The sequence below is a fragment of the Ambystoma mexicanum genome, chromosome 14 (assembly GCF_040938575.1).
Source record: "Ambystoma mexicanum isolate Mex_15411 chromosome 14, UKY_AmexF1_1, whole genome shotgun sequence".
Classification (NCBI taxonomy): Eukaryota; Metazoa; Chordata; class Amphibia; order Caudata; family Ambystomatidae; genus Ambystoma; species Ambystoma mexicanum.
The window spans coordinates 33,696,069-33,713,400 of record NC_090940.1 but is presented as its reverse complement, the minus strand read 5'-3'; positions in this window follow the sequence as shown (position 1 = coordinate 33,713,400).

Sequence of the window (17,332 nt, the reverse complement as noted above, 5' to 3'; positions counted from 1 at the left end):
CAAACACTATGCCCCATGGCCCCCTCACCGCCCCCAGCCAAACACTATGCCCCATGGCCCCCTCAGCCCCAACCAAACACTATGCCCCATGGCTCCCACGCCTCAAGCAAACACTATGCCCCCTGTCCCTCACCCCCAACCAAACACTATGCCCCATGGCCCCCTCACCCCCAACCAAACACTATGCCCCATGGCTCCCACCCCCAACCAAACACTATGCCCCATGGCTCCCACCCCCAACCAAACACTATGCCCCATGGCCCCCTCACCGCCCCCAGCCAAACACTATGCCCCATGTCCCCCTCAGCCCCAACCAAACACTATGCCCCATGGCTCCCACGCCTCAAGCAAACACTATGCCCCCTGTCCCTCACCCCCAACCAAACACTATGCCCCATGGCCCCCTCACCCTCAACCAAACACTATGCCCCATGGCTCCCACCCCCAACCAAACACTATGCCCCATGGCTCCCACCCCCAACCAAACACTATGCCCCATGGTTCCCACCCCCAACCAAATACTATGCCCCATGGCCCCCTCACCACCTCCAACCAAACACTATGCCCCATGGCTCCCACCCCCAACCAAACACTATGCCCCATGGCTCCCACCCCCAACCAAACACTATGCCCCATGGCCCCCTCACTACCCCCAACCAAACACTATGCCCCATGGCCCCCTCACCCCCAACTAAACACTATGCCCCATGGCCCCCACGCCTCAAGCAAACACTATGCCCCATGGCTCCCACGCCTCAAGCAAACACTATGCCCCCTGTCCCTCACCCCCAACCAAACACTATGTACCATGGCCCCCTCACTCCCAACCAAACACTATGCCCCATGGCTCCCACCCCCAACCAAACACTATGCCCCATGGCCCCCTCACCCCCAACCAAACACTATGCCCCATGGCTCCCACCCCCAACCAAACACTATGCCCCATGGCCCCCACGCCTCAAGCAAACACTATGCCCCCTGTCCCTCACCCCCAACCAAACACTATGCCCCATGGCCCCCTCACCCCCAACCAAACACTATGCCCCATGGCTCCCACCCCAACCAAACACTATGCCCCATGGCCCCCACGCCTCAAGCATACACTATTCCACCTGTCCCTAACCCCCAACCAAACACTATGCCCCATGGCCCCCTCACCCCCAACAAAACACTATGCCCCATGGCTCCCACCCCCAACCAAACACTATGCCCCATGGACCCCTCATCCCCAACTAAACACTATGCCCCATGGTTCCCACCCCCAACCAAAAACTATCCTCCATGGCCCCCTCACCCCCAACCAAACACTATGCCCCATGGCCCCCTCACCCCCAACCAAACACTATGCCCCATGGCCCCCATGCCTCAAGCAAACACTATGCCCCCTGTCCCCCACCCCCAACCAAGCACTATGCCCCATGGCCCCCTCACCCCCAACCAAAAACTATTCCCCATGGCTCCCACCCCCAACCAAACACTATGCCCCATGGACCCCTCACCCCCAACTAAACACTATGCCCCATGGCTCCCACCCCCAACCAAACACTATGCTCCATGGCCCCCTCACCCCCAACCAAACACTATGCCCCATGGACCCCTCACCCCCAACCAAGCACTATGCCCCATGGCCCCCTCACCCGCAACCAAACACTATTCCCCATGGCTCCCACCCCCAACCAAACACTATGCCCCATGGACCCCCCACGCCTCAAGCAAACACTATGCCCCCTGTCCCTCACCCCCAACCAAACACTATGCGCCATGGCCCCCTCACCCCCAACCAAATACTATGCCCCATGGCTCCCACCCCAACCAAACACTATGCCCCATGGCCCCCACGCCTCAAGCATACACTATTCCACCTGTCCCTAACCCCCAACCAAACACTATGCCCCATGGCCCCCTCACCCCCAACAAAACACTATGCCCCATGGCTCCCACCCCCAACCAAACACTATGCCCCATGGACCCCTCATCCCCAACTAAACACTATGCCCCATGGTTCCCACCCCCAACCAAAAACTATCCTCCATGGCCCCCTCACCCCCAACCAAACACTATGCCCCATGGCCCCCTCACCCCCAACCAAACACTATGCCCCATGGCCCCCATGCCTCAAGCAAACACTATGCCCCCTGTCCCCCACCCCCAACCAAGCACTATGCCCCATCGCCCCCTCACCCCCAACCAAACACTATTCCCCATGGCTCCCACCCCCAACCAAACACTATGCCCCATGGACCCCTCACCCCCAACTAAACACTATGCCCTATGGCTCCCACCCCCAACCAAACACTATGCTCCATGGCCCCCTCACCCCCAACCAAACACTATGCCCCATGGACCCCTCACCCCCAACCAAACACTATGCCCCATGGCCCCCACGCCTCAAGCAAATGCTATGCCCCCTGTCCCTCACCCCCGACCAAACACTATTCCCCATGGCCCCCTCACCCCCAACTAAACACTATGCCCCATGGCTCCTACCCCAACCAAACACTATGCCCCATGGCCCCCACGCCTCAAGCAAACACTATGCCCCCTGTCCCCCACCCCCAACCAAACACTATGCCCCATGGCCCCCTCACCCCCAACCAAACACTATGCCCCATGGCTCCCACCCCCAACCAAACACTGTGCCCCATGCCCCCCTCACCCTCAACTAAACACTATCCCCCATGGCTCCCACCCCCAACCAAACACTATGCCCCATGGCCCCCTCACCCCCAACCAAAGACTGCCCCATGGCCCCCTCACCCCCAACCAAACACTATACCCCATGGCTCCCACCCCCAACCAAACACTATGCCCCATGGCTCCCACCCCCAACCAAACACTATGCCCCATGGCTCCCACCCCCAACCAAACACTATGCCCCATGGCCCCCTCACCGCCCCCAGCCAAACACTATGCCCCATGGCCCCCTCAGCCCCAACCAAACACTATGCCCCATGGCTCCCACGCCTCAAGCAAACACTATGCCCCCTGTCCCTCACCCCCAACCAAACACTATGCCCCATGGCCCCCTCACCCCCAACCAAACACTATGCCCCATGGCTCCCACCCCCAACCAAACACTATGCCCCATGGCTCCCACCCCCAACCAAACACTATGCCCCATGGCCCCCTCACCGCCCCCAGCCAAACACTATGCCCCATGGCCCCCTCAGCCCCAACCAAACACTATGCCCCATGGCTCCCACGCCTCAAGCAAACACTATGCCCCCTGTCCCTCACCCCCAACCAAACACTATGCCCCATGGCCCCCTCACCCTCAACCAAACACTATGCCCCATGGCTCCCACCCCCAACCAAACACTATGCCCCATGGCTCCCACCCCCAACCAAACACTATGCCCCATGGTTCCCACCCCCAACCAAATACTATGCCCCATGGCCCCCTCACCACCTCCAACCAAACACTATGCCCCATGGCTCCCACCCCCAACCAAACACTATGCCCCATGGCTCCCACCCCCAACCAAACACTATGCCCCATGGCCCCCTCACTACCCCCAACCAAACACTATGCCCCATGGCCCCCTCACCCCCAACTAAACACTATGCCCCATGGCCCCCACGCCTCAAGCAAACACTATGCCCCATGGCTCCCACGCCTCAAGCAAACACTATGCCCCCTGTCCCTCACCCCCAACCAAACACTATGTACCATGGCCCCCTCACTTCCAACCAAACACTATGCCCCATGGCTCCCACCCCCAACCAAACACTATGCCCCATGGCCCCCTCACCCCCAACCAAACACTATGCCCCATGGCTCCCACCCCCAACCAAACACTATGCCCCATGCCTCCCACGCCTCAAGCAAACACTATGCCCCCTGTCCCTCACCCCAACCAAACACTATGCCCCATGGCCCCCTCACCCCCAACCAAACACTATGCCCCATGGCTCCCACCCCAACCAAACACTATGCCCCATGGCCCCCACGCCTCAAGCATACACTATTCCACCTGTCCCTAACCCCCAACCAAACACTATGCCCCATGGCCCCCTCACCCCCAACAAAACACTATGCCCCATGGCTCCCACCCCCAACCAAACACTATGCCCCATGGACCCCTCATCCCCAACTAAACACTATGCCCCATGGTTCCCACCCCCAACCAAAAACTATCCTCCATGGCCCCCTCACCCCCAACCAAACACTATGCCCCATGGCCCCCTCACCCCCAACCAAACACTATGCCCCATGGCCCCCATGCCTCAAGCAAACACTATGCCCCCTGTCCCCCACCCCCAACCAAGCACTATGCCCCATGGCCCCCTCACCCCCAACCAAAAACTATTCCCCATGGCTCCCACCCCCAACCAAACACTATTCCCCATGGACCCCTCACCCCCAACTAAACACTATGCCCCATGGCTCCCACCCCCAACCAAACACTATGCTCCATGGCCCCCTCACCCCCAACCAAACACTATGCCCCATGGACCCCTCACCCCCAACCAAGCACTATGCCCCATGGCCCCCTCACCCCCAACCAAACACTATTCCCCATGGCTCCCACCCCCAACCAAACACTATGCCCCATGGACCCCCCACGCCTCAAGCAAACACTATGCCCCCTGTCCCTCACCCCCAACCAAACACTATGCCCCATGGCCCCCTCACCCCCAACCAAATACTATGCCCCATGGCTCCCACCCCAACCAAACACTATGCCCCATGGCCCCCACGCCTCAAGCATACACTATTCCACCTGTCCCTAACCCCCAACCAAACACTATGCCCCATGGCCCCCTCACCCCCAACAAAACACTATGCCCCATGGCTCCCACCCCCAACCAAACACTATGCCCCATGGACCCCTCATCTCCAACTAAACACTATGCCCCATGGTTCCCACCCCCAACCAAAAACTATCCTCCATGGCCCCCTCACCCCCAACCAAACACTATGCCCCATGGCCCCCTCACCCCCAACCAAACACTATGCCCCATGGCCCCCTCACCCCCAACCAAACACTATGCCCCATGGCTCCCGACCCCAACCAAACACTGTGCCCCATGGCCCCCTCACCCCCAACTAAACACTATGCCCCATGGCTCCCACCCCCAACCAAACACTATGCCCCATGGCCCCCTCACCCCCACCCAAACACTATACCCCACGGCCCCCTCTCCCCCAACCAAACATTATGCCCCATGGCCCCCACGCCTCAAGCAAACACTATGCCCCCTGTATCTCCCCCCCACCCAAACACTATGCCCCATGGCCCCCTCACCCCCAACTAAACACTATGCCCCATGGCTCCCACCCCAACCAAACACTATGCCCCATGGCCCCCTCACCCCCAACCAAACACTATGCCCCATGCCCATGGCTCCCCTCACCCCCAACCAAACACTATGCCCCAAACACACTCTCAAGCATGCACTCATACAGACCCGAACCCCCCCACCCCCAACTCACCACACACATTCTCAAGCATGCACCCATACAGACCCAAACCCCCCAACCCCCAACTCAGCACACACACTATCAAGCATGCACCCATACAGACCCGAACCCCCCGCCCCCAACTCAGCACACACATTCTCAAGCATGCACCCATACAGATCCAAACCCCTCACCCCCAACTCAGCACACACACTCTCAAGCATACACCATGCACCCATACAGACCCGAACCCCCCACCCCCAACTCAGCACACGCACTCTCAAACATGCAACCATACAGAACCAAACCCCCACCCCCAAATCAGCACACTCTCAAACATGCACCCATACAGACCCGCACCCCCCACCCCCCAGCTCAGCACACACACTCTCAAACATGCACCCATACAGACCCAAACCCCCCAACTCAGCACACAAACTCTGAAGCATACACCCATACATGCATCTCAACATACACAACACAAACATACAAAAACAAACATTCATGCACACCCAAACCCCCCACACCCCCAACTCAGCACATACAACACAAACACTCAAAAACAAACATTCATACACATCCGACACTCCCCCAACCCCCCATCTCAACATACACAACACAAACACTCAAAAACAAACATTCATACACATCCGACACCCCCCCACCCCATCTCAACATACACAACACAAACACTCAAAAACAAACATTCATACACCGACACGCCCCCACCCCCCATCTCAACATACACAACACAAACACTCAAAAACAAACATTCATACACATCCGACACCCCCCCACCCCCCATCTCAACATACACAACACAAACACTCAAAAACAAACATTCATACACATCCGACACGCCCCCCACCCCCATCTCAACATACACAACACAAACACTCAAAAACAAACATTCATACACATCCGACACGCCCCCCACCCCCATCCCAACATACACAACACAAACACTCAAAAACAAACATTCATACACATCCGACACACCCCCCATTCTCAACATACACAACACAAACACTCAAAAACAAACATTCATACACATCCGACACCCCCCCACACTCCATCTCAACATACACAACACAAACACTCAAAATCAAACATTCATACACATCCGACACCCCCCCACCCTCCCATCTCAACATACACAAAAAAAACATTCAAAATCAAACATTCATACACATCCGACAAACCCCTCCACCCCCATCTCAACATACACAACACAAACACTCAAAAACAAACATTCATACACATCCGACACCCCCCCACACTCCATCTCAACATACACAACACAAACACTCAAAATCAAACATTCATACACATCCGACACCCCCCCACCCTCCCATCTCAACATACACAAAAAAAACATTCAAAATCAAACATTCATACACATCCGACAAACCCCTCCACCCCCATCTCAACATACACAACACAAACACTCAAAAACAAACATTCATACACATCCAACACCCCCCACCCCCATCTCAACATACACAACACAAACACTCAAAAACAAACATTCATACACATCCGACACTCCCCCCACCCCCCATCACAACATACACAACACAAACACTCAAAAACAAACATTCATACACATCCGACACCCCCCATCCCCCATCTCAACATACACAACACAAACACTCAAAAACAAACATTCATACACATCCGACACGCCCCCCACCCCCATCCCAACATACACAACACAAACACTCAAAAACAAAGATTCATACACATCCGACACACCCCCCATCTCAACATACACAACACAAACACTCAAAAACAAACATTCATACACATCCGACACCCCCCCCACACTCCATCTCAACATACACAACACAAACACTCAAAAACAAACATTCATACACATCCGACACGCCCCACCCCGCATCTCAACATACACAACACAAACACTCAAAAACAAACATTCATACACATCCGACACCCCCCCACCCTCCATCTCAACATACACAACACAAACACTCAAAATCAAACATTCATACACATCCGACACCCCCCCACCCTCCCATCTCAACATACACAAAAAAAACCATTCAAAATCAAACATTCATACACATCCGACAAACCCCTCCACCCCCATCTCAACATACACAACACAAACACTCAAAAACAAACATTCATACACATCCGACACCCCCCCAACCCTCATCTCAACATACACAACACAAACACTCAAAAACAAACATTCATACACATCCGACACCCTCCCACCCCCGCATCTCAACATACACAACACAAACATTCAAAAACAAACATTCATACACATCCGACACCCTCCCACCCCCGCATCTCAACATACACAACACAAACACTCAAAAACAAACATTCATACACATCCGACACCCTCCCACCCCCGCATCTCAACATACACAACACAAACACTCAAAAACAAACATTCATACACATCCAACACCCCCCACCCCATCTCAACATACACAACACAAACACTCAAAAACAAACATCCATACACATCCAACACCCCCCACCCCCATCTCAACATACACAACACAAACACTCAAAAACAAACATTCATACACATCCAACACCCCCCACCCCCATCTCAACATACACAACACAAACACTCAAAAACAAACATTCATACACATCCGACACCCCCAATCCCCCATCTCAACATACACAACACAAACACTCAAAAACAAACATTCATACACATCCGACACCCCCCCACACCCCATCTAAACATACACAACACAAACATTCATACACATCCGACACCCCCAATCCCCCATCTCAACATACACAACACAAACACTCAAAAACAAACATTCATACACATCCGACACACCCCCCATCTCAACATACACAACACAAACACTCAAAAACAAACATTCATACACATCCGACACCCCCCCACCCCCCCATCTCAACATACACAATACAAACACTCAAAAACAAACATTCATACACATCCGACACTCCCCCAACCCCCATCTCAACATACACAACACAAACACTCAAAAACAAACATTCACACACATCCGACACCCCTCCACCCCCATCTCAACATACACAACACAAACATTCAAAAACAAACATTCATACACATCCGACACCCCCCCAACCCCCATCTCAACATACACAACAGAAACACTCAAAAACAAACATTCATACACATCCGACACGCCCCCCCACCCCCCATCTCAACATACACAACACAAACACTCAAAAACAAACATTCATACACATCCGACACCCCTCCATCCCCATCTCAACATACACAACACAAACACTCAAAAACAAACATTCATACACATCCGACACACCCCCCCACCCTTCATCTCAACATACACAACACAAACACTCAAAAACAAACATTCATACACATCCGACACTCCCCCAACCCCCCATCTCAACATACACAACAGAAACACTCAAAAACAAACATTCATACACATCCGACACCCCCACCCTCCCATCACAACATACACAAAAAAACATTCAAAAACAAGCATTCATACATATCCGACACCCCCCATCCCCCCATCTCAACATACACAAAAAAAATTCAAAAACAAACATTCATACACATCCGACACCCCCATCCCCCGCATCTCAACATACACAACACAAACACTCAAAAACAAACATTCATACACATCCGACACCCTCCCACCCCCGCATCTCAACATACACAACACAAACACTCAAAAACAAACATTCATACACATCCGACACCCTCCCACCCCCGCATCTCAACATACACAACACAAACACTCAAAAACAAACATTCATACACATCCAACACCCCCCACCCCCATCTCAACATACACAACACAAACACTCAAAAACAAACATTCATACACATCCGACACTCCCCCAACCCCCATCTCAACATACACAACACAAACACTCAAAAACAAACATTCATACACATCCGACACCCCCCCACCCCCATCTCAACATACACAACACAAACACTCAAAAACAAACATACATACACATCCGACACCCCCCCACCCCCCCATCTCAACATACACAACACAAACACTCAAAAACAAACATTCATACACATCCGACATGCCCCCCACCTCAACATACACAACACAAACACTCAAAAACAAACATTCATACACATCCGACACGCCCCCACCTCCCATCTCAACATACACAAAAAAAAATTCAAAAACAAATATTCATACACATCCGACACCCCCATCCCCCCATCTCAACATACACAACACAAACACTCAAAAACAAACATTCATGCACATCCAACACCCCCACCCCCATCTCAACATACACAACACAAACACTCAAAAACAAACATTCATACACATCTGACACCCCCCCCACCCCCCATCTCAACATACACAACACAAACACTCAAAAACAAACATTCATACACATCCGACACCCCCCCCACCCCCCATCTCAACATACACAACACAAACACTCAAAAACAAACATTCATACACATCCGACACACCCTCCTCCCCCATCTCAACATACACAACACAAACACTCAAAAACAAACATTCATACACATCCGACACGCCTCCCATCTCAACATACACAAAAAAAAATTCAAAAACAAATATTCATACACATCCGACACCCCCATCCCCCCATCTCAACATACACAACACAAACACTCAAAAACAAACATTCATACACATCCGACACCCCCCACCCTCCCATCTCAACATACACAAAAAAACATTCAAAAACAAACATTCATACAAATCTGACACACCCTCCACCCCCCCATCTCAACATACACAACACAAACACTCAAAAACAAACATTCATACACATCCAACACCCCCCGGCCCTCCCATCTCAACATACACAACACAAACACTCAAAAACAAACATTCATACACATCCGACACCCCCCATCCCCCATCCCAACATACACAACACAAACACTCAAAAACAAACATTCATACATATCCGACAGCCCCCATCCCCCATCTCAACATACACAACACAAACACTCAAAAACAAACATTCATACACATCCGACACCCCCAATCCCCCATCTCAACATACACAACACAAACACTCAAAAACAAACATTCATACACATCCGACACCCCCCCACACCCCATCTAAACATACACAACACAAACACTCAAAAACAAACATTCATACACATCCGACACACCCCCACCCCCACATACACAACACAAACATTCATACACATCCGACACCCCCCAACCCTCATCTCAACATACACAACACAAACACTCAAAAACAAACATTCATACACATCCAACACCCCCCACCCCCATCTCAACATACACAACACAAACACTCAAAAACAAACATTCATACACATCCGACACACCCCCCATCTCAACATACACAACACAAACACTCAAAAACAAACATTCATATACATCCGACACCCCCATCCCCCCATCTCAACATACACAACACAAACACTCAAAAACAAACATTCATATACATCCGACACCCCCATCCCCCATCTCAACATACACAACACAAACACTCAAAAACAAACATTCATACACATCCGACACCCCCATCCCCCCATCTCAACATACACAACACAAACACTCAAAAACAAACATTCATATACATCCGACACCCCCATCCCCCATCTCAACATACACAACACAAACACTCAAAAACAAACATTCATATACATCCGACACCCCCATCCCCCATCTCAACATACACAACACAAACATTCATACACATCCGACACGCCCCCACCCCCCATCTCAACATACACAACACAAACACTCAAAAACAAACATTCATACACATCCGACACCCCCATCCCCCCATCTCAACATACACAACACAAACACTCAAAAACAAACATTCATACACATCCGACACGCCCCCCCAGCCCCCATCTCAACATACACAACACAAACACTCAAAAACAACATTCATACACATCCGACACGCCCCCACCCCCATCTCAACATACACAACACAAACACTCAAAAACAAACATTCATACACATCCGACACGCCCCCCACCCCCCATCTCAACATACACAACACAAACACTCAAAAACAAACATTCATACACATCCGACACGCCCCCCAACCCCCATCTCAACATACACAACACAAACACTCAAAAACAAACATTCATACACATCCGACACCCCCCCCACCCCCCCATCTCAACATACACAACACAAACATACAGTAGAACAGACCGGACACACAACACACAGACCACTTACCGGACGTGCTGGAAGGCAGGCTAGCTGGAACGCTGGCGAGGTAATTGGAGCGGTACTACGGCTGGCGTGGCAAGCAATGCTGAAATGCCTTCCGGCATCAAGCCTTACTGGCCACGCCAGCCGTAGCGCTGGCACTCCATTGGTGCAGCACAAATGCGCTATGTGGCTTGTAGGAGTGACGTGGTGCGTGTGTGCTGAGCCAATGACGGTCAGTGTTTTGTCCGGCCCGGAAGACAACAAAGACTTTCCTAATGTAGGGCGGCCGATGCTGCTTGCGGGCCGCCGTCCATTAGGAAAGTCTTTGTGCCTCGCGGGCCGGAAAAAACAGCATGGCGGGCCGCAACTGGCCCACGGGCCGTATGTTGTGCACCCATGATCTACATGATTGTATTCACGCACAAAAATGATTGCTGTGTTTCAGGCCTGCTTCTACCCCTATGTGTATACATCATAAAATGCGATTAAATTCTAAGGAAAGTAGTGTAAGAACATGTGAGAATAGCAATATCTATAAATGTAATACCTTTAGAAAGTTAAGTTTCTGACTGTCAGTAAATAAACCCACCTGGCCTAGATATGGCAGTGAACAAAAAAGAAGGGGCTAGATATGTGATGTCATCAGTGATGTCATCAGTGATATTTGTGATGTCATCTTTGATGTCCTGGGTGTTAGTCTTAGCAGTGCACAGTGGTGGCGTGAGTTATGGTGCTTAACTTACCATAACTGGCGAATTTCAGGGGGTTTTCAATTTTAATTGTAACCATAACGTCCTTTTAACAATGTTTTTTTACTGAATTTCATAGGTTTTTATTAGTGCAACTTTACCATAACATCCCTTTAACAAAGTTTTTTTCATTGAATATATATATATATATATATATTAACACATTTAAATAGAAATGCTGAGATATGCCTGTTAGGTGCCTGTGCATTAAAGTGGGGTCCATCCTCATTGAAACCTTCTTCAGTCCTCCCTAAGTGCCAAGGACCAGTATGCTTGTCCTTTTTGCATAGACTTGCATAATAGTGAAACCACATTTGGGGACTTCTATGTATTGTGTGAATTTCAGTGAATGTTGACCATGTTTCGGCCCTGTGTTCATTGTATTTGGTGCTTCATCAGGACATTGTGCTTGCATATGATGTTCAGAGCACGTTGACCATGTTCTGGCCTTGCATACATTGTATTCATGGCTTCATCCGTACATTAATTAATTTACACAAAGTATTATTCAACTATACATCCTATTATGAAGATTCGTGAGTAAGTGAGTGAGTGAGCAAGTATGGCCATTTTAAGTGTGCTTGCGGACTTACCCACCTCTCAGGGACAGAGATCATGAGTATTGCAAAAAGACTAGTTTTGGGAAAAGCTCTGCACAGAAGACGATTGCGTGCAGTAGGAATTGGCGGAGGAAGTTTGGTTGCTTCCTGTGAAGCCCAGACGCTGAAGGGCCTGAAGCCCAAAGCCCGGAGAAGAGTGGTTACACTTAGGCCTGACACGATCGGGCACACATGGCTCAGTCTTATCAGAGTGGTAAGAGGCGGGCACCTTATGATGACATGTGTGTACTAAACACGGCGTTTTGACGAGAACGTAACCTTTCATTGCCAAGTAATGAAAGGCAATCTGAGCCTCTGGAAGGGGATACCTTCTAGAACTGGCAGAAATAAGAGAATCAGGCATGATTTGTATGAATTGTCACCTCTTAATCGATCAGATAGGTGATCCTGCTAGGAGAGAGTTGTTGAAATCAATATACAATCCACAGGAGCAGCAGCTGTCTGACTTAATATCCCGGAGGATAAAAGGCTGGATGCATTTCAATGTTCTGACCTGAAAATAAGAAACTTATTTGGTTTTGAAGATGTGAGGCACACATGGGCCTGCTGGGTCCTCCCAGGGCACCAACGTCCAAAGACTATCAAAAGTGTTGATTCGCTCGCAGGAAATCAAGCAGGGGGAGACATGGTGAAGTACCCCAACATAGACAAGGAGGAGCAAAACAAGGAGGGGGAGAAATGGTGAAGTACCCCAACATAGACAAGCAGGAGCGAAACAAGGAGGGGGAGACATGGTGAAGTACCCCAACATAGACAAGGAGGAGCGAAACAAGGAGGGGGAGAAATGGTGAAGTACCCCAACATAGACAAGCAGGAGCGAAACAAGGAGGGGGAGAAATGGTGAAGTACCCCAACATGGACAAGGAGGATCAAAACAAGGAGGGGGAGAAATGGTGAAGTACCCCAACATAGACAAGCAGGAGCAAAACAAGGAGGGGGAGAAATGGTGAAGTACCCCAACATAGACAAGCAGGAGCAAAACAAGGAGGGGTAGACATGGTGAAGTACCCCAACATAGACAAGCAGGAGCAAAACAAGGAGGGGGAGAAATGGTGAAGTACCCCAACATAGACAAGCAGGAGCAAAACAAGGAGGGGGAGAAATGGTGAAGTACCCCAACATAGACAAGCAGGAGCAAAACAAGGAGGGGGAGAAATGGTGAAGTACCCCAACATGGACAAGGAGGAGCAAAACAAGGAGGGGGAGAAATGGTGAAGTACCCCAACATAGACAAGCAGGAGCAAAACAAGGAGGGGGAGAAATGGTGAAGTACCCCAACATAGACAAGCAGGAGCAAAACAAGGAGGGGTAGACATGGTGAAGTACCCCAACATAGACAAGCAGGAGCAAAACAAGGAGGGGGAGAAATGGTGAAGTACCCCAACATAGACAAGCAGGAGCAAAACAAGGACGTGTAGAAATGGTGAAGTACCCCAACATAGACAAGCAGGAGCAAAACAAGGAGGGGGAGACATGGTGAAGTACCCCAACATAGACAAGGAGGAGCAAAACAAGGAGGGGGAGACATGGTGAAGTACCCCAACATAGACAAGGAGGAGCAAAACAAGGAGGGGGAGAAATGGGGACGTACCCCAACATAGACAAGGAGGAGCAAAACAAGGAGGGGGGAGAAATGGTGAAGTACCCCAACATAGACAAGGAGGAGCAAAACAAGGAGGGGAGAAATGGTGAAGTACCCCAACATAGCAAGCAGGAGCAAAACAAGGAGGGGGGAAATGGTGAAGTACCCCAACATAGACAAGCAGGAGCAAAACAAGGAGGGGTAGACATGGTGAAGTACCCCAACATAGACAAGCAGGAGCAAAACAAGGAGGGGGAGAAATGGTGAAGTACCCCAACATAGACAAGCAGGAGCAAAAAAGGAGGGGTAGAAATGGTGAGGTACCCCAACATAGACAAGCAGGAGCAAAACAAGGAGGGGGAGAAATGGTGAAGTACCCCAACATAGACAAGGAGGAGCAAAACAAGGAGCGGGAGAAATGGTGAAGTACCCCAACATAGCAAGCAGGAGCAAAACAAGGAGGGGGAGAAATGGTGAAGTACCCCAACATAGACAATCAGGAGCAAAACAAGGAGGGGGAGAAATGGTGAAGTACTCCAACATAGACAAGCAGGAGCAAAACAAGGAGGGGGAGAAATGTGAAAGTACCCCAACATGGACAAGGAGGAGCAAAACAAGGAGGGGGAGAAATGGTGAAGTACCCCAACATAGACAAGCACGAGCAAAACAAGGAGGGGGAGACATGGGGAAGTACCCCAACATAGACAAGCAGGAGCAAAACAAGGAGGGGGAGAAATGGTGAAGTACCCCAACATAGACAAGCAGGAGCAAAACAAGGAGGGGTAGACATGGTGAAGTACCCCAACATAGACAAGCAGGAGCAAAACAAGGAGGGGGAGACATGGTGAAGTACCCCAACATAGACAAGGAGGAGCAAAACAAGAAGGGGGAGAAATGGTGAAGTACCCCAACATAGACAAGCAGGAGCAAAACAAGGAGGGGTAGAAATGGTGAGGTACCCCAACATAGACAAGCAGGAGCAAAACAAGGAGGGGGAGAGATGGGGAAGTACCCCAACATAGACAAGGAGGAGCAAAACAAGGAGGGGGAGAAATGGTGAAGTACCCCAACATAGACAAGGAGGAGCAAAACAAGGAACGGGAGAAATGGTGAAGTACCCCAACATAGCAAGCAGGAGCAAAACAAGGAGGGGGAGAAATGGTGAAGTACCCCAACATAGACAATCAGGAGCAAAACAAGGAGGGGGAGAAATGGTGAAGTACTCCAACATAGACAAGCAGGAGCAAAACAAGGAGGGGGAGAAATGTGAAAGTACCCCAACATGGACAAGGAGGAGCAAAACAAGGAGGGGGAGAAATGGTGAAGTACCCCAACATAGACAAGCACGAGCAAAACAAGGAGGGGGAGACATGGGGAAGTACCCCAACATAGACAAGCAGGAGCAAAACAAGGAGGGGGAGAAATGGTGAAGTACCCCAACATAGACAAGCAGGAGCAAAACAAGGAGGGGTAGACATGGTGAAGTACCCCAACATAGACAAGCAGGAGCAAAACAAGGAGGGGGAGACATGGTGAAGTACCCCAACATAGACAAGGAGGAGCAAAACAAGAAGGGGGAGAAATGGTGAAGTACCCCAACATAGACAAGCAGGAGCAAAACAAGGAGGGGGAGAAATGGGGAAGTACCCCAACATAGACAAGCAGGAGCAAAACAAGGAGGGGGAGAAATGGTGAAGTACCCCAACATAGACAAGCAGGAGCAAAACAAGGAGGGGTAGACATGGTGAAGTACCCCAACATAGACAAGCAGGAGCAAAACAAGGAGGGGGAGACATGGTGAAGTACCCCAACATAGACAAGGAGGAGCAAAACAAGGAGGGGGAGAAATGGTGAAGTACCCCAACATAGACAAGCAAGAGCAAAACAAGGAGGGGGAGAAATGGTGAAGTACCCCAACATAGACAAGCAGGAGCAAAACAAGGAGGGGTAGAAATGGTGAAGTACCCCAACATAGACAAGCAGGAGCAAAACAAGGAGGGGGAGAAATGGGGAATTACCCCAACATAGACAAGCAGGAGCAAAACAAGCAGGGGGAGACATGGTGAAGTACCCCAACATAGACAAGCAGGAGCAAAACAAGGAGGGGTAGAAATGGTGAAGTACCCCAACATAGACAAGCAGGAGCAAAACAAGGAGGGGGAGACATGGAGAAGTACCCCAACATAGACAAGCAGGAGCAAAACAAGGAGGGGTAGAAATGGTGAAGTACCCCAACATAGACAAGCACGAGCAAAACAAGGAGGGGGAGACATGGGGAAGTACCCCAACATAGACAAGGAGGAGCAAAACAAGGAGGGGGAGACATGGGGAAGTACCCCAACATAGACAGGGAGGAGCAAAACAAGGAGGGGGAGAAATGGTGAAGTACCCCAACATAGACAAGCAGGAGCAAAACAAGGAGGGGGAGAGATGGTGAAGTACCCCAACATAGACAAGCAGGAGCAAAACAAGGAGGGGTAGAAATGGTGAAGTACCCCAACATAGACAAGCAGGAGCAAAACAAGGAGGGGTAGAAATGGTGAAGTACCCCAACATAGACAAGCAGGAGCAAAACAAGGAGGGGGAGACATGGTGAAATACCCCAACATAGACAAGCAGGAGCAAAACAAGAAGGGGTAGAAATGGTGAAGTACCCCAACATAGACAAGCAGGAGCAAAACAAGGAGGGGGAGACATGGTGAAGTACCCCAACATAGACAAGCAGGAGCAAAACAAAGAGGGGTAGAAATGGTGAAGTACCCCAACATAGACAAGCAGGA